The sequence below is a fragment of the Balearica regulorum genome, chromosome 13 (assembly GCF_011004875.1).
Source record: "Balearica regulorum gibbericeps isolate bBalReg1 chromosome 13, bBalReg1.pri, whole genome shotgun sequence".
Taxonomy (NCBI): Eukaryota; Metazoa; Chordata; class Aves; order Gruiformes; family Gruidae; genus Balearica; species Balearica regulorum.
In genome coordinates, this window is record NC_046196.1 from 7,340,325 (window position 1) to 7,360,101 (window position 19,777).

Sequence of the window (19,777 nt, forward strand, 5' to 3'; positions counted from 1 at the left end):
CGCGGCGCCCCCCGCGGGTCCCCTGTCCTCGCCCGGCCGCCGGAGCGGGAGGAGGGCACCGCTGGCGTCGTGAGGAGAGCGCCCGCGGCCGCCGCCGTGCCGAAAATCGCACCTGGCGGACGGGCGGGAAGGGCGTTCCCCTGAGGCGGCCTTGGGCGGGCCCCGCGCTCGCTCCTGTGGTGAGGGGCTGCTGGCCCGCCCTCCGGAGACAGCCTGGCTCCTCTCCTCACGGGCTGGGCCCCCCACCGGGAGCAAAGCGCCTGAAGCCGCAGGTAGGAGCCTGCGGCCGCGGCCCTACCTCTCGGCTTTCTCCCCACCGAGCAGAGGTCTGGTGCTTCCACACCCCTGGCAGGCAAAGCCGAAGAATTCCCCCCCGCCCCCCCAATACTTCGGGCTTAGGCCTGGGCACAGTCCAAAACCCTCAGGAGTGTGGTGTGCAAGCCTGGGGCAGTGCAAAGCATCATCTCATCAGACAAACCTGTCACCCCTTTGTCCCTCCGTGCACCACACTTGATGGCCTCATGGCTTAAATCTCCACTTAAGGCACACAGGTCTTAATCATCTCGGTCCTTACCTACTCCCTGTCCTAAAGCTGTTCCTGAGGCCAACTAAGTGAATGCTCTTAGCATCAGGAAGAACATACAAGCAGGTAGTTACCTCACAACTGACACGCACACTTGGAAGCAAGAGACCCAGCTGTGAAACTCCACTGTAACGAACACCTAAACCCTCCTACAACAGGTCTCTTCCTAGTGATCAATGCCGGTGTTTGCTGGTTTCTGCAAGGAGCTTAATCCTTTAATGTGAGCGCAGGGTGCGCTGTAAGACCCCCACCAGCTGGTGCTTCCTGGGACTGGCCTGGTTTGGGGGCGCTAATGAGGCTCAGGCATCAGCACTTAGCACTGTGTTAATGAGGGTGGGTGCCTGCAGCTTCACCTATAGCAGCTGAATGTGGATTTTGGGATATCGCTAGTTGTGGTTCTGTAGGTGTCTACATTTTGCCGATTGGGTTCAGTATTAGATACCTGCATCAGTTTGTTGATGGCTCCTCAGTCTGAATAAATTCACTGCTTAAGTGCCTAAAATTGTGCATGTATTTATGAACTTTCAAACTTCATTGCAGTGTGCTGTGTGTATAGTGAGCATTCCTGTGGACCTCTTTGTGGAAACAGTTCTTCCATCAACCCCCTGCAGCAACTGAGTTCGTCTTAAGTTTCAGGACCTTTCAGACTCATGGTAAGGATTAGCACCAACATCTGTGGATTTGTTGTAGTCAGAATTCATCAATATTCCTTAATTTCACAATGTGCATTTATTTAATCTTGGGCTGTGTGTTCAGCATATTGTGTGTAGAGGAAGCAGAAAAGCCTTGGAAATGTCTTAGCTATAACAAGTAATGGGGTAAAACATTTTTGCTCACATTAATGAGTGAAGTGAGATAGTATAGGAATGGATAGAATTTTTGCATTTCTTTCTACTTACTTACAATGCTTTTCAGCTTTTTCTGTCTAGTTCGTAAAATGTTTGCAGATAAAATATTTTTTAAAGCCCATTTCTGAGAATTTGTCATCTAAGCCTGTCATAAATGAAGCAGTAAACAAATACATGTGAGGAGCAAAGGAAGAGGAGTACTAGCCACAGGGAAGCTTCATTAGCTTCATTATTTCACAAAGTTCAAACAGATTTTATCAAAAGTGAAGTCTGATGCCTCAAACATCTCTTATGTTGTCCTTAAGATATGTTTTGGACAAAGATTCAAAACCAGCTCATTAACACCATTGAGAATTTTCTATGTGACATGTTAAAGTGATGCCATCTGCTTCATTCTAACAGTTTGTGAAGGGATCTAACCATTTTAAAGGTCAGGAAGCTTTTTTCTTCCCTTGCTCCCCTGGTAATACCATGAATAGTCCCTTCCCCCTTCCCTTTACTTGGGTAATTCAGTGCTGTAATAGGGAATACAAAGTTCTGTCACTTTAGATCTGGCCATTTGAATGCATGACCAGGCGGGCAGCAGCTGAATAAAGAATAACATGCATTTGACTCCAAATGATTCACTCAGCTGGCATCTTACTACAGTTCTAACTCAAATGAATGGTAAAGTACAGCATGACTGGGAAAAGTAAAGCAGATCGCATATGTCAACTAAGTGACATCCAGAATAATGAAGAGGCTGTGGGGCAGCTCACTTGCATCACTCCAGCAGTCTGAAACATCCAAATAAGTCAGTCTGGAGCTACAGACTGCATTTATTTTGCATTGGTTTGTCTGCTACTGAAGTCCTGTTTTATGTTGATGACTTAGGAGTTTTCCGATTGACCTTACCCATAATGATTTAAAGCTATCTCTATTCCTCCTTGGTCCTGAACCAAAAGTAATTTATTCTAAGTCATTTAACCAGGTACTGTTTGCAAGTCAAAATGATCAAAGGATGGCCGTTTCATAGAAATGTAACATCTTGCTTATGGTAGAACCAGTGCTTGCACATATCAGTTGTGGCAGCTGAGGTAACAGCAGATATTTTTGCATGATCCTGACTCCGTTATTTTGATTTCATTCACAGCCCCTTCTTTAAGAATAGATGATGCAGTACAGAAGCTTACACTAAGATGTAAAACCAGGATTTATTCTGACAGTTGACTGTAATTCACTACTCTGGAAACAGGGTGTGGGATGGCCATTCGTACCACCTAAGACTTAACTAAAAGCATAGCCAGTTCTCATCCTGGCTTTCCACTGACTTCAATGGCCAGTGGATGAGACCTGTAAAAGTGAAAACATAGGACTTGATTTGATGGGTGTAGTCAAGTGGTGACAATGTTAATGAATGTGAGGTGAGAATCTGAACAAAAGGGAATTAAGCGTTCTTTGATCACCATCTTTATCTGCTAGTCAAGTTGGTGCGATCTATTCAGCTGTCATTCTTGGCAGTAGTGATTTTTAAAAATACCATCTAGAAAAGGGAAGATGGAACAGTATTCTTATGGATAAATGCTGGCAGTTACAGTCAACATCTCTTCCTGATTCAGATCCTTTATTTTCATAACATAATCATTCATTCTGCAAAAGAACCTATGTCAGGGACAAAACAATCTTCTTCACAGATATTGTTCTGAGGGTTAGTGCCTGAATTTCATGGAGAGGAGCAGCCATTTAGCATAACTCTAACTGTAGTGTTACCATACTTTTGGAGTAAGATAGCTGAAGAAATAGAAGTTGTTAGTGGAAACGCAGACCACATGGAAGGTCAATCAAGAAATAGATGAGTTAAATGCAAGGTTTGATTCTGTGCGGAGACAAAGACTTTGCTCAAAGGAAGTAACACATAGATGGCAAAACCAAACCCTCAATTAGAATGGATAATATTGCTGGTTTTATCTCAGTAATTTTGTCTGGGGCATAAATCACACTTTTTCTTAGAGAATAAAGTATTAAAAATATTTTTAAGCTAAATGATTTAGTTTTCTAATAGTTATAAATAACATTCATAAAAACATATTGATATATGTTCTGGCTCTTTTAATGCATAAACAGGGCAGCTTTTAATACGTTGAGCTCAAAAACATTGTTTTCTTTACAGTGTACTGTTATAAAATTCTGTTTAGTGCAGAGACAGAAAACAAATCCTCAGGACTCTCTTAACTTTTCAGTCTTACTCAACACTTCCCCCCTTACAGCTTTGTGTGCTATAAAACATCTGTATTACTTGACAGAAGTTTCATCTTATGTGTTATGTTTTGAGAGCATGTTCAGAATTCCTATTTCAGCTGTTGTTATAAGCTGTAGTCCACAACTTCTCTTATCAATAGGAAAATGGGCTTAGTGACTTTTCCCCTCCTGCATCCATGCGTAGAATGTATTAACAGACAGGCATTTCCAAAGGAATCTCTGAGAGTATAGGATGCTAGATTTATTTGGTTGGGTTTTTTTAAAAACAAAGGAGACCTCTATTTCCTAAGGTTAATTCACATTGAGATAATTGTTTTATTTTATCTTAGCCAGGGGCTTTCTCTTATTAGTGGAGCTATGTATGAATCACAGAAGCAATGAAGCAATTCTGTTTATAGTCACTGAAAAGAACTATACATTTCCCTTCAGTGGAGAGAAGCAGTTTAGAGCTCCTCAGCATCATCAGGAGTAATGAAAATGTGTTGTGTTTTGAATTAAAGAAGAAAAGAAATCAAAGGATTCACACAGGATTTGGCAAGGCCAATATATGCCAATATGACTTATCCTGTTAACTGCTCAGTTATTGCATTCCTTCATTACTTTCCCTTTGTCTTGTACAGAAATTGTGCTCAGATAATTCAGTAATGGGTACAATAGAAATTAAATAAATGGATCACATTATTGTTGATCAAGAAGTAATACAATTTAAGAAAATTTAAATCATAGAAATGGATTGTAAAATCTTTACATCATGATGATGATAGTTGTCAAAAAACAGGGACAGACAAAACCAACCCCTTTTAACAAAGCTTCATTTATATATTTATTTTTAGAACCATACTATCAATTTGTTTGGCTAACTGAATATGTGGTATAATGAAAAAAAAAATACTGTTCAGTATCTTCGCCTGCTGTCTGTACGTTCTAACACTTCTGTTGTGTTTTCTGAAAGCTCCAAGTATTTTTTACACTAAAAAAATACTATTACATTTTTTTGATCATAAAATTGAAGCTGTATGTTTCCTTTTTGGACTGAACTCTGAGAAATGAAGAAAAAAATAAAGGTCAGAAAACAATTACAGAGATGGACAGTAAATCACAATGAGCAAAGTTACAGGAGATGAGTACATTAGTGCTATCATTGCTTAAAAACGTCACTCAGGACAAGCAGACAGTCTATACTGTCCCAACTCCATCATTTCAACTCTTTATGACTTGCGTCCCTCTTTGCAAAGCTGAGGTGAATCATGTTGACCTCATATGAGTAATAACTAGTAGTACACACAGTTCACTTGCAGTACTGTGCATGCACTAAGTACCTTGAGACTTTTTTAGGCTATTACAATGCCATCCCTGAATTCTAACATGTTCAAGACATTATTCATATCTTGTTCTTTAAGATAATTCATAGCAAAAGTGAAAAAACATTGTATGTGTTAAATCTCCTGTTGAAAGTACTGTGGTCAGTAACTGGATAGTTATATACCCAGGGATGCACACGATGTACTTATTCATTCCGTGTGACTCCAGGCATTGAGAGAGTAATCCCACTTGGCATTTTGACTTAATTTGGTCTCGGTAATTATGGATCCAGGCTAACTTGTTAGAAGCTGTCGTGGTTTAACCTGGCTGGCAGCTAAAACAACCACACAACCATTTGCTCACTCCCCCTTTCCCCAGTGGGAGGGGAATCGGAAAAAAAACCACAACAAACCACAGGCAGGTTGAGGTAAAGACAGTTTAATAGTACAGAAAAGGAAGATTAATAATAACAACAACAATAATAAAAAATATACCAAAAAAGTGACAAACAGCATGATTTCTTACCACCCAATGCTGATGCTCAGCAAGTTCCCAAGCTGCCCCACCTCCTGGCCAACCCCCAGTTATATATGGAGCATGACATCATATGGTATGGAATATCCCTTTGGCCAGTTTGGGTCAGCTGTCCAGGCTGTGTTCCCTCCCGGCTTCTTGGGTGCCCCCACCTTCTTGTTGGCAGGGCAGTATGAGATGCTGAAAAGGCCTTAACTGCTTGGCAGCAGTTAAAAATACCAGTGTGTTATCAACATTATTCTCATCCTAAATCCAGAACACAGCACTATACCAGCTACTAGGAAGATGATTAACTCTATACCTGCCAAAACCAGAACAAAGCTGTGAAAAAACGTCTCTGAACTTTACAACAGAGGTGACGTGTACAGAAGAATGAGAATTCAGCCAATACTGAGAATGTTTGAAAAGCATATCCGGTCATACCGGATATATCGTTATTATACTGGTTATATCCAGTTGTTATCCACTGTTACAATACAGTGAACAATATAATCAGCAACACCTATTTGTGAATGTTATCTTCCAGACAGATTACATCTAATAATTTTATTTTTGATCAAAGTTACCTTCTACAAACTACCAAGCTATTTTACCTTTTTGTGGCTCTTGTTTTTTTCTCATTAAGTATTTATACATATAATACAGGTAGCTCCTGGATCTGCTCAAGGAAATGAAAGTGAGCATTTAGGTTTACTAAGCCAAGCTCTGTTTTGCATATTTCTGAAGTTGCAGTCCAAGAGCATGTGACAAAGGGTGCTGCTCTAGAAGCAGTAATGCTTCTAGCTTGAATTTAAACTTGAAGGCTTTATACTAATTTACAGCTCTTGTGAGAGCTCTGCCACAGCACAGTTCTGTAGGGTTTACAATACAAAGAACTTTCCTTCCCCCCACCCTCTTGATGCAGCTTTCAGTACCACTCTGGTTGTGCCCTCTGTGATGGGGCTTTTGAAGAAAGGAACAGGATTCGCTTTAGCATAATTGTGTTTTCTATGGAGTATTCTATCATGGTCTATTAATGGTTTCTTTTCCTCAGTTCCATAGCTAGTTACTGCTTTCTAACTCATTGATTTTAATAAACCAACTGAGCATGCCATCGTATTCTCTTCTACAGTCCCTCAGGAGGAAAAATACCCAAATATAACAAAAACATAAACGCCAGCTTATTAGGAGATTGGTTTACTCTGAGCACTCTTAAGATGCTAACGGGACTGTTCGTTACAAACCTGCTAGGTTAGATCTCACTTGGGCTGGCAGAAAACAGGGTTTTTCACTGAATAAAAGCATATGAGTCCGCAGACAAGGTTTAGAACCTGTACTGGTGTTTTGCTGGGATGGAGTTAATTTTCTTCACAGTAGCTCGTATGATGCTATGTTTTGGATTTGTGACCATAACAGTGCCGATAACACGCCAATGTTTTAACTATTGTTGGAGCAGGGCTTACACAGCGTCAAGGCCTCCTCTGTTTCTCACACTGCCCCAGCACCGAGTAGGCTGGGGGTGCACAAGGAGTTGGGAGGGGACACAGCTGTGACAGCTGTCCCCAACTGATGTAAGGGGTGTCCTATACCATAGGACATTGTGCTGAACAACAAGAGCTGGGGGAAAGAAGGAAGGAAGGGGACATTTGGGGTTATGGCTAAGGCCCTGCTTTCCTGGAAATGGCTAAACATCTGCCTGCCTGGGAAGGAGTGAATAAGTTCCGTATTTTGCTTTGCTTGTACATGAAGCATTGCTTTACCTATTAAACTGTCTTTATCTCAACTCACAAGTTTTTTCAATTTTGCCCTTCCAATTCTCTCCTCCATCCAACTGCAGGAGAGAGAGTGAGCAGCTGTGTGGGGCTTATCTGCCTGTGGGGGTTAACCCACAACACAACCAAAAAGACAGCTGTCGTCTTTTTATAGTAATTGTAACAGGTAACCTAACAAATTAGGTAGGAGACAGGCCTGAAAAATCTCAATGCCTTTTCTGCCTAGAGAAGTAGTTCCTTACACTATAGTTAAGCATACTAGGGAAGTACTTCAGGTGAGCTTATACTATTGATAATGGCACTGTACCCAGTAATACCACTAGAATAAGTGTTCTGTTTTACGACTTATTTATTGCATCTGTAGCTGTATTTCACAGTACCAGAAAATAACTGAAAAACAAGTATTGCAGGCTGAAACAGGGCCCATTTGCTGACACCAGTGTTATGACAGAAGAGGACTGACTGTGCCATTCTGTTTCTTAGGGTCTTTGAAGATGTATTGGCTTAATTTCCAATGTGCTTTTCAATAACAGCTAAGTGTTAGATAAAGGTGATTTCTGGAGACAAAATAATGTAAACCTTGCATAGCAAACCTTCATAGTTGCTTGATATTTTAACCATGAGGTGAGTAGTGTCCTTTCACAGTAGGTAACTAGCCAGCATCTGTCTTTAAATGTGGAGATGCTGACTAGATCTTCAGTCTCAGGTAGAGGAGAAGGGGGATTGTGTTACTAAGTCAGATCCAAATACCAACACTATCTTGGTTAAGCTGCATCATCAGAATTATTTCTGCTGAATGTCACCCAAGTTTCCTCAGAGACCTTGAAATCAGTGGGATTGTTGGGCAAGTGTAATCCCAAAAGACTTTGAAAAAAAGGAATTTTTCAAGTAACAGGCCAGATCTCTAGTCACCTTGGAGCCACCTCCTTAGTAGGAGGATGAAGAGGCCTAAACTACTTTCAGGTCTTTAACTGAAGGGTTTAATTTCTCCAGTTTAGAAAAGATAAAGCTACTGTAGGGTTAATAGAAGAAGAGCAAGAACCTATCCACAATTATTAGCTAGGTTCAGAAATGATGAACAGTGCTCCAGAAAGTCAACATTGTAGGATTTTTGTCTTATTGCAATAAATTTTTAACAAGGGGGGGAAGGTGGTGAGGGGGATTGAACTGGCTGTGTTTTGAGAGATGTGTGGGTAGGAACATGAAGGAATGAGGAGAGAAGGCAGTGCCCTACAGATACACCTAAGCAAAAGAATCTGGTATCATTTCATGGGAAGCAAGCACATCAAAAGAGAAATCCATGTGAAGCTGTTCAAAAAAAAGGTTTGTGAGTAACTTTTGAAAACGCATGCCCTATCCAAATAAAACATTCCTTTAAGACAGGCAAGAAATCTTTTAAATAGCAGAATGAGTGTTCAGTGGTCTGATGTACTGCGGGTGAGAACTGTCAGAGACGCAGAACAATACTTCCTTTAGTGATGCTCCAGCTTCATAGCTACTGAGGCTCACCTCTCCAGGAGACTTCAAAAGTTATACAGAAACAATTGAACAGAACACCTATCAGCAAGCTTCCTGGATGACCAGGCAGCTGTGAATTTTGTGACCAAAGCCACCCTCAAATAAAAAAACCAGAGCCAACTCTTGTCAAATTTTGGAGTGAACTGCTAAGAATTTTAGCAAGTATTCTGATGGACAGTTACAGTGATCACAGCCCATGCTGCTGGCGAGCAACATCAGAAATGGAAGAACTGAAGTTAAAAGGGAAGAGATCATTTTAATCATTAAAATAAGAGAAATTAAGAGGCCTTTAATTGGGAAACTGTGACATAGACACATCAATGTCAAAAACAGTGGCAGTGCATTAGCCCCATCATACAGTGTTGCTGCGTGAGACAGAATGGCCCCAGAAGGAATAGGTTCCTGCCAGGCTCTGATTTTTCCGCTCGAGCACTACAGCCAGGAGCTGGGTTTCTTTCCCAGAATGGAGAACAGAACATTCCTTCATCAGGAAAAAGCCATTCTGAGAGGGCTAGTCCAGCCCAATAGCAGCATATCCTTATCCTGAACACACACGCTCCTTGATGGGATTACAGGATATGTTTAATGATACATCCTGATAGTAACTCCCCTTTATCATTACTCTCTCCTTTGAATTGTGCCATCTGAGAAGGAAGTGCTTGTGCAGTAGATCTTGTAATACACCATCCAGTGTGTTCACAACCCCTGTATCACAACCTACACAACACACATACACTGCTAATCAGTGACAGAGCTTAAAACAACCTCTAAGTCACAACTTCTAGTTCTCTCCTTATTGATTTATGCCTGTGATTGATATCATGCCTTGCTGAGTTACTTCCTGTCATCTGAGCTGCTGGCACAGATTTTGCACATCCACAGATCATCCCATCTGTGAGGTAAACCTCTCTTTCAGCCAGCCCAACACACTGTACCTCACAGCTGGGTAGGAAAAGAGCACATTATTAGTCCACAAAGAGTTATGGAAGATTAGCTCTCAGGAACTAACTATAAATCAAGCTACAACTCATGAAGACAGTTTCCAGCAGTTTAGGGTATTCTCACTTACCCCTTGTTCAGTTGCTCGCTGCTCATTCCTGTTGTCTGAAAAGTGGGATCATTTACCTGGTGTGCAGTACACCAATATACACGCAGAGCAGAAGTATTTTATTTATTTATTTCATGTCTGCACAGAGATGGGTGCTAGGTGGTAATTCCACAATACTAGCACACCACACACAGAATCTACCACATATTTATCTTGTTACAGGATTAGAAAAACCCGCCTAAATTTACACTAATTGGTTATTAATTACTGCATCATCTACTACTGGTCAAGCATCTTTAAATTAGCAGGCATGCTCCTTGAGGATTTGGGGGTGGGTAATTTGCATAGCCCTTTAATTAGGTAGGTGGTGGTAAGCCTGCCCCCTCTTCCCCGCCGCTGCCACCACCACCTTTCCCATCCCCAGTTACTGGCAATTCTTGTTGACTTCAGGCCTCTCTGACAATCACCCAGCTCTGGGCACCTTCTGAGGCAGGATGTTTCCTCTTTATCAGTTTTCCAGCTTTCCTTCAAGGATACTCTTTAGCAAAGCATGCTTTTTATCAGTCTTTTGGCTCTTCTTCAAAGGTACAGTCATCAGCAAAGCAAGTAGTGCATTTAACCCAAAATTAAACAGTGTCTAAGCACTAACCCAAACACATTTCTGTCCCTGTAAAGTGGAAAATTCTACTTTATGGATATTGTTCCCACAACTTGCCACAAGATGTTGCCTCCTCAGCTGGGCTGGCCCAGCCGTTTATGTGGCCATGCTGTGAGACACACCAGGGAACTGCTGGGGCTTAAAACATCCCAGAGTATCAACCACAGCAAAATAAATGTCCACATAACAACAACTTAGAGGAACAGTTTCCATACTTTTCACCCAATGATCTCTTTCCCAGTCCTTTTCGTTTCCCTTGCAGTACCACAGAACCTCTTCCCTAACATATCTGTCATGTTACGTGCCTAGCTGTGCCAAGGAACATGGATTTCTAGCTGTGAATACTTGCCAGATTGTGCTAGGACAGGGATATTCCAGTTGCACTGTGTTCAGTGGTAAGCATTACCACAACGAATCCTAGCTCCCTGCAAGTGAAACAATATTCGCTTCATGTGAAAAATGATAGTATTTTATTTCTTGATTTAAATTTAAACTGCTCTATCTTTTCTTCAGGTTACAGTATTTAACATTGAGCAATCAGTCATCTACATTATCTACTCAGAGGCTCTTCTGGGCATCATCAGTCTCTTACGATTCTTTATTGGCTTATTTTGTAGGTTCTGAGCAACTCTCCGTTGTTTCAAATTTTGGGGTTCTGGATGAGCCAGAAGAGTGCTTCCAGGCTGAAGCTGAACTCAGTAAAATTAAGCTATGGTGACCTACTATTAACAAGTAAGTCTGTTTCCCCCCCCCCCCCCCCCCATTAAAACTACATTCTTTAACACTAGTTTTAAGTAGGCTGAACTGTTTGCCGATTTTATTGGGAAGTATAATGGCTTGTATAGAGTCATCAGGTGCCAATGACAACCTATACGCTGTGGCAGTTTAGATGAACTAGTTGTCATGACAACTCAATTAACTAAATAAACATATCTGTATGCAGCAGCAGCTCATGTCCTCTGCATCATCTTTACCTCAGCACAAAGCATTTTGAGTATATGCGCAAATGAACCTGTCCCCCATCCCTTTGCCTCTCCTCCTTGCCTCCCAACCAGGCGGTGATGAAAATGAGGTACCACGCAGTACTGCTCACTTCTGCTGAGCACCTCAACAGAATTGTTACAGGAGTGTAGCCGCCTCTGACAGTGCAGAAATCCTGGTCAAGTTCTACTATAATTAAAGGAAAAAAGGACAGTTTGTGGATAAATACACAGTAAACTACCTGCTTGCCAATAAAATCTGTTTTTACATAGAGAACTAGCACAGTCAAATATGACTGCCAGCCTGAGGTTGGCTTTAAATCAGCAGGTTTTGGTAATGCATGCTCTTTTAGAAATATGTAGCATAGCAATTTAAGTTACTCAGATAGCTCCACTCACCAAAGATCTATGGGCTCTGGAATAATTGACACATCTAAGTGAATGCTCAGGTCACAACTAAGTTTTAATTGCCTTCACTACAAAAGGAATGTAATGTTGCTTCATAAAGCAATAAATGTTCCAATACCTCCCTCAAAACACAAAGCACCAAGGAAAAGAACAGATAAAAAAGAAAGGTTCCTTATTAGTTGTTGAGGTTACTGCAGTTTGAGGCCTTAAATGCAATATAAAGAACAGATAACATCCTCCTGCGATCATCTTGCACCAATGGTTTTTTTTATGTTTGAGAGCATCTATTTTCATGTTCCATCTTTTACCTACTGTATATTTATCTGTCAGAAAATATTATTGTGTAGGACTTAACAATAGCAATAAATAGACCTCAGGTAAGTAAGGCATAAACCAGAAGGAAGATGGACAAGAAAAAACAAAACAAAGCACAAAGGTACCTGCCGTAGTCTTAACAGAGCACCTGGTACACTTTAACTGTTAGCACCATCATCATTATTTTCATCCCTGTCACGTCCTGGTAGTGCCCAGACTGATTTTTGATCATGAAAGAAGCATCAGATCTCTGACAAAGTCCTGTTTACCCCAGGGAAGTGTTCAGTGAAACCACTGTTGAATTTTAAGACAAGACTTAAGTGCCCCTTGTCTGGTTTGTATTGTTCTGTGCAGAACAGTTTACACTGGGGTGAATTTTATCCAATATTGAGTCTGATAGGATAGTGGAAATTTTAAAGAATATAAAATAAGATCTCATTCAGGAAAGCATTTAAACTACTTACTTTTGTCCTTTCTGGCTTTGGTGTTTTTCTAATGGGATATAAGTTCAAGCCTAAAATTAAGCATTTTTTTTTAAATAGAGTTTTGTTTTCCTCTCAAGTCCCTAGTGATTCAACTAGTAAAGTTTTAAACAGGCTGGGTCTGTGAGTTTACCTGGCATTGCTTTAATTGTAATTTTTAAAAAAATAGAAAAAGGAAATAATTCTACCTTTAATATTTTTCCTGCTGTAAAAACACATAGAGAGTAAGTGCCAACTCCTTCCTCAAAACCCAAGCAACAATCATCCCTAAAACTCCACATAAATCTTAAATAGTGTATTCTCAAAAGATAACATTTCAGTATCACATTTCTGGGCTGTCAAATTCAAGCAAAGAATGATGGATGAACTAAGTCAGCATTTACTTAAGATACAACCCTCACTTGAAGAGAATAGACATTTGTTATGACTGTTTTTGAGGTGCCACATCCCATTGTACTACTGTGAAAGCTTGAAGCCTAAGGGTTCAGAGCCTGTTGTTCTGAGGCACATATACCTGAAAGTCAATAGAAAGTACCAAATTGAAAGAATTCAGTCCAGAGAAGGTTTAATTATATAGAGTGAAGAAAAAAAAAAAGACTGATGGTTATTCTGAAGAATTTCAGAAATGTTATGAGAAATTTTGAAAAGGATTAGTTTTGCTGCCCAGGCTGGTGTGTGAGAATTGGGTGTTCCTCTGCTTTGTCTGTCTTTGCAAGGTAGCCCAGGACTCTTGAGTCCCTGATGGCTGAAAGACACTGACTTCTGTGCAAGTGCAAAAGGACTGGTGCTGACAGGCACCTGGGAGAAAATTTGGATTACCAATTCAGTAAGAGCTCTGGTCCTATTTATCTGATCAGTCTCACTGAAAGCAAGGAAAACTTCAAGCTTTTGAACAAAGCACATTTTTTGTACTGAATAAAGCTAGAATTTACCATGCCTGCTTTTGTAATGGACAATTCCACACAGTAGACGAATCATCAGTATCTCTGGAACTGCACTAATTTCCACCAGCTGCAGATCTGACTCACAGTGCCTAAATGTGACTGAAATGTCTTTATATCCTGAGCTCCGCAATACATCTCCAGGAGCCATATAACTGCCCACCACACAAAATTGTGAACCATCTGTCTTTCTTGCTTAATAAGACTTAATGTTTAATAAGTAAATGAAATATTTAATATTTACAGAAATCAGGCTGCAGAGTTGCCAAGTACAAAATGGCCAACAGAACGTACACAGCTGCATTTCTGCCTCTGTGGATGTAGCCGAGGAACTCCTCTGGTGCCAGACACTTTCTGAAATTAACATTTCTTAACAAGCAAGCTTCAAGAGCAGAAAGTTTTCCTATGTTTTTGTTCAGCAGAACACCACTTATATTTTAACCAGGGCATAAACAGGATCAATAGTTAAGCAACTAAGAAAATTTTTCCCCCTCTTTTTGTTCCCATTCACCATCCTCCATCCTTCCCTGCTTCTCTCTTTGAATTCTAAATTCACTTTTCCTTCATATTACACTTACAACATAAACTGGTAAAAATGCTCACCTAAAACTTTCCAGCTTGGACATCTGTGAATAACCAGTTCAGATATAAAAGACATAACTTGGGGGTGCTGAAAGAGCTTCCTTACTGACAGTTCTAGATGTATCAGCAATATTAGATACCAGCTCCCATCTGGGCTATCTGGGAAGAATCTAACTAACAATGCTATTCAATCAAGTTTTACTGGAGCATTTATTTTGACTGATGCTCTCAAAGCAATGTTTTATGTAGTATGTAAATTAGTGTGGTAATCAGTTATCTTTAGTCAAAGCTAGAGTAAATACCACAGTGAATTCTAATAAGTAAAATGAGTTACAGTTTTAAAATAACAAATATGTTTGGAAGACAGTTCTCAGACCAAAGAGATTTTTTCCTTCTACTCGCAAGAAATATTTTTCCTAGCAGAGTGCTCTTTCTTATTCATTTCTACGGCTTAAGAAAACCAATTATTAATTTTCATGGCTTCACTAAACAACCATATAATGGACTAGTAAGAGTGAACAAGGCAGGCTAGGGATATTTGAGATCAGCTATTCATTCAGTCTTGAAGAAAAGCATGAATCCAGGCTGACAGTGTATCTTCATGTTGCTCAGCCGTCGATGTACTGTCGCTCTGAATGAATTGGAAGAATATCATTATTTCTAGCACATTAAAACAAATTCCAGGAGAATTATTTAGTAAACCCATCGTTCCAGATGTCATGATGTGAGCAAAACAGGAAGGTATGTGTGGTCAATCATGTGATGCTGAGGAGGTCTACGAATGTAGTCCCATTCTGAACAGCTGTAGTCGTGTGGTTTGGGTAAGGCTGTATCTAGCTGTCCCACAGAACGTACCAGCCAGTCTAAGGTAGTTGTACCCAGTTGCTGCCTGCGGGTTACCTGTGCTGACCTAGAGGCTGGACCGGGCTTGCTCGGAAGCACCTAGGAGGTGGCACCCCCCCGTGGCGGTATGCTGAGATGCTGGCTGCTCAGCCCTTCTTTTCTCCAGCCGCACATCACTTCCTTCACATTAGGCACCTTGCTAATTCTTTCGTCTTTTCCCTTTATTGGAAGGGAGATCTAACCGTAGCCCCTGCTAGAGCAACCCCTTGCTATTTCCCCTCACCAGACAGATTCTGTTTCGTTATAACAGAACACTTGTGCTCTTACATCCAAATCATCTCATTTTTTTTCTCGGTCTGTTTTTGCAGCCTTCTAGAGCTCTGTCCCAGTTAACAGGCTCTCACAGATAGAAAGCTCTCAATCAGATCAGATGCCTTTTAGCTCTTTTCAGCCCGACGATTGTAGAGAATGTGCTCCATCCACTGCACACACCTTTTTTCTTTTCCTCAAGTAAAGAACAATTTGATGTCAGGTGTATAACATCAACTTCTTTTCTATTAACAGTATTCATAGTTTTCCAAGCATTGGTGGACCTTCATTTTACATCTGTTATTAATTCATCAGTTACTGCATTTCTAATTTAACAGCTAACAGATGAAATCCACAAATAATGCATTCTGTATGACTTCATTTTTAGCAGTGAAACCTGGCAATGAACTATAGCACTCCCATTTTATTCAGTTTGTTTCCCACAAATATCTGCAAATCAGTACTGTAGATGATCTAAAAAGAAGTTGCTCTTAGATTTAGAATTCCACCCTAATATTTTAAGAACAACAATATATTCTAACCAAACTTTGGTTTCTTTAAAAGTACTGATTTATTAAGTAGAACCATTGATAGCACCTGTTATGCAAATGTTAAGAAATAAAATAATGAAAGAAGATAAAATGTAATTGAGATAATATACATTATTAGTTAAAGTAGGGATGCAGTATAAACTAAAACCTCAGAGCATGTACTTTGGCACAACTGTGCTAAAGTCAATGAAATTACTGTGATTTATGCCAACTACAGATCTGCAGCAATTAAATTATTAGAAAAATAAAATAGCTTCACTAATTTTCTCTAAAATAGAGACTAAAATAAACCCTATTTAAATGTCCTGTTTGTCAACCCCTACAGGTGTTTTTTTCTATATACAAATCTATCTAAATACAGATTTACATCACTATGTCCTTAATCCTTCAAACATATGCAGAACTCTGCCTAGAATTATTCATGTTCATTTCAACAACTGGATATCTGACTCTTACCGGGACTCTGGAAGAGCATTATGATCTACCACAGGCAAATCTAGCTTTCCTCTGACGAACAGTTCCTGTTTGTTGGCAGTAGTTCTGGATTTCGCTATAGACATTTCAACATAGGCATTTCATTAAGAACAGCAATGCAAATATTTTAAAGCAGCTATGCTAGTGGTCAAGTGCTGCAGCAGCTGCAGGATGAATTGTAGGGGTGTATCTTTAATACAATATATGTCCAAACGTAGTTTGTAGTACAGTGGAGATCAAGATAGACCTAAGTCAATAAATGGTCATGATTGGACGGTCTAAAGGATTACAGAATTCAGCATGAGAAGAGATAAATGTGCCCAAAGTAATGAGTCTATTGCTAGCCAGTGAACAGTCTTTCCCCTGCAGCATGTTCTGACAAACAAGGTGATTATTCTTCATTAATGTTTCATTATTACTTGGATATTTTCCTTCCTAGCACACATACTTCTCATTTTGAAAAACAAACAAAACCTACCCTAAATCTGAAGTACTAAGGTACAGGCAACCCTACAGTATAGTAAATGTAATTAACAGCATAAAGCATAAGGAAATTTATGTTGAAACTCGGAATCCCATACACTAAGTGAGCATTCTGGCTACAGAATTATAGGTTCTGCAAGGAATCAGAAACAAGTGTGATTCCTTTTTTTGTCTTCCTTATTTCATAGATTACATTTTGGGAAGAGATAAGGTTAGAGGGACAGAGGGATTACCTAATGACCTTTTGTACTATAACTATTATTTTTTTTAAAACTGGAGATGGTTTAACATGTACTGTTGTGAAAGCTGCATTGCTATGGCAACCTACTAAAAAAAAAGAATCATTGTAGGTACATCACATACATATTGACATGTAAGCGCTCACATGAGGTTTTTCTTGAAAGACAAAAACACCTCCAGATTTTCTATTTTATATATAGGATTTAGGCATAGGCTGAATCTAAATCATCTCCTTTCTTGAATATTTACATTCTTATCTAACTATAACTGCCTCAACCCTGCATGAACTCTAGCTATGCAAGTGATATGCATATTAATTGAGCAGCGTACACTGAACTTCTTGAAATTAAATTAACATTTTATGTTTTTTCCCCACACAGAAGTGCTGTAAACTAGTATACATACTATATCCTTTTAAAAGTAATTTTCATTATTTTTTTCTATATGGTTATAAATGTTAGATACCAATTTACATATCAAATATATATAAATGTTAAATGTTCATATAAACGTTAAATACCAAAAGCCTGATCATTCGAGCACTCAAAAATATAGAAATGTTAAATGCTGAATCACTGCATGTTAACTAAAAGAATGACTAACAACTCACATTAAACTGTATGCCACTTATTTTTTGCTAATTTTATATCATATCAGTAATTTTCTTGTTCTGATACAAGCCTTTGCACTCATTTTACTGTCATGCTAGCATTACTTATCCCATAGCTAGAGAATGTAATCTGAATATATTTTTAATGTCTTTTTTCAACTCAGCAATGGCCTTGGTGATCTGTTTGTGAGAAAAAGTACAGAAAGTAAATATATATATAAAACACCTTTTCAGATTGGAAGCTATATTAACATACCATACTTAAAATAAACAAGGCATAAATGCATTTGCAATCAATAATTCCAAGTAAAGGAATGTTTTAAATCACCACATTCAAAATAAAAGTAGATACAAATCTATTTTAATAATATTCAGGTATAACACAGGACCAGTAGAAGAGAACACTGGGACACTCAGGTCATGATAAGTGCTTTGTTACATGGCTTTAAAAGACAGATCTGAACAAGAACTGAGGCACTGTAACGCTGCAGTGTCCAACTGGAAAGCACCTGGCCCACTGAACAAAAACCAGGGCCTTTTTCAGATGCTTAAACATTTGTATGCAGTACAAGGGAAAGCTAATTGTTCTAGGCCATGAACCAGTTTACGGGCAGAATATAGCATTTTCCAATAGGAAATTCTTAGAACAGCACATTTGCTAGATATTTTCCCTTTTAAGTTTACACAGCTTCTGCAGCCCAAGGGCCAGGGAAAGATTCATCTCCCCAGAGGATCGACCTTTTCATGAGTTTGTTCTCACACAAACAAGGCACAGTCACACTCTCCTTTAAAAACATGAAGTGCAGAGCAGCTGCAACTTCCCTTTAATACACTATGTAACTACACAGGGCATTTATCCGGGAGTGAGGGATACACACCTTCAGTTCTCTCATACTTCAGAGGTAGTATCCTGAAAAATGCCTGTATCACCACACTTCATGATACTCTGCTTAGGGCACTTTCCACTCCTTCCCTCTTGAAGGTAGGAAAAAGACTAAGAACATGACGTGGATTGGTTAGGAGGGCTGACTAGGTTGGAGGGGGGTCACGTTCTACTTTCTGCCTCAAGAACTGTGGAAGAATTTTATCCAAAGATTGCCCAAGGAAACAATTTTCCATTAGTAAATATGAAACTTGAAGAATTGCAGTTTTAATAACAAGCACTTAAATTTCCTTCTTTTTGTGCTCAAAGGAGTTTTTTAGGCACTCAAATCCCAGATGGATATCTAAATAAAGAGTGACTCTTTTGAGTTAAGAAAGTACTTCCCAAATTTCCAAACTAATGTCAGTAAAATTATTTGGATGCATAATGTGAAGCATGAAGCCCCAGTGGTTTTACTGCAAATCACTCAAGGATTTTGGATGGACCTTATGCTGGTTTTGGCTGGCATAGAGTTAATTTTCTTCATGGTAGCTGGTATGGGGCTGTGTTTTGGATTTGTGCTGAAAACAATGTTGATAACACAGGGATGTTTTTGTTACTGCTGAGCAGTGCTTACACAGAGTCTAGGCCTTTTCTGTTCTTCACCCCACCAGCGAGTAGGCTGGGGTTGCACGAGAAGCTGGGAGGGGACACAGCCAGGACAGCTGACCCCAACTGACCAAAGGGATATTCCATACCAGATGACATCATGCTCAGCATGTAAAGCTGGAGGACGAAGAAGGGAGGTGTTCGGAGTGATGGCGTTTGTCTTCCCAAGTGACTGTTACGTGTGATGGAGCCCTGCTTGCCTGGAGATGGCTGAACACCTGCCTGCTGATGGGAAGTGGTGAAAGAATTCCTTGTCTTGTTTTGTTTGTGCACATGGCTTTTGCTTTACCTGTTAAACTGTCTTTATCTCAAACCACGGGTTTTCTCACTTTTACTCTTCCGAATGTCTCCCCCATCCCACCGTGGGGGAAGTGAGTGAGCGGCTGTGTGGTGCTCAGTGGCTGGCTGGGGTTAAACCGTGACAGACCTCTGTAAGTTTCATTTTTCAACTGTTCAAATGGTTGATTTGATTAAAAAATCAACAAGATTTGCATTTGCTAAAAGGAGCAACAGCTGTAATTGTTGTCCTTAAAGTTCCACATAATAAT

General features: G+C 39.8%; 1 long non-coding RNA gene across 1 annotated transcript; it reads left to right on the forward strand.

The window, feature by feature from the left end:
• Positions 1 to 128: 128 nt before the first annotated feature.
• LOC142603667 (uncharacterized) lies at positions 129 to 11,353 on the forward strand. The gene is made up of 3 exons (XR_012837555.1): positions 129 to 272; positions 1,124 to 1,236; positions 11,098 to 11,353. It is a non-coding gene; the product is annotated as an uncharacterized LOC142603667 (long non-coding RNA).
• The last annotated feature ends 8,424 nt before the right edge of the window (positions 11,354 to 19,777 follow it).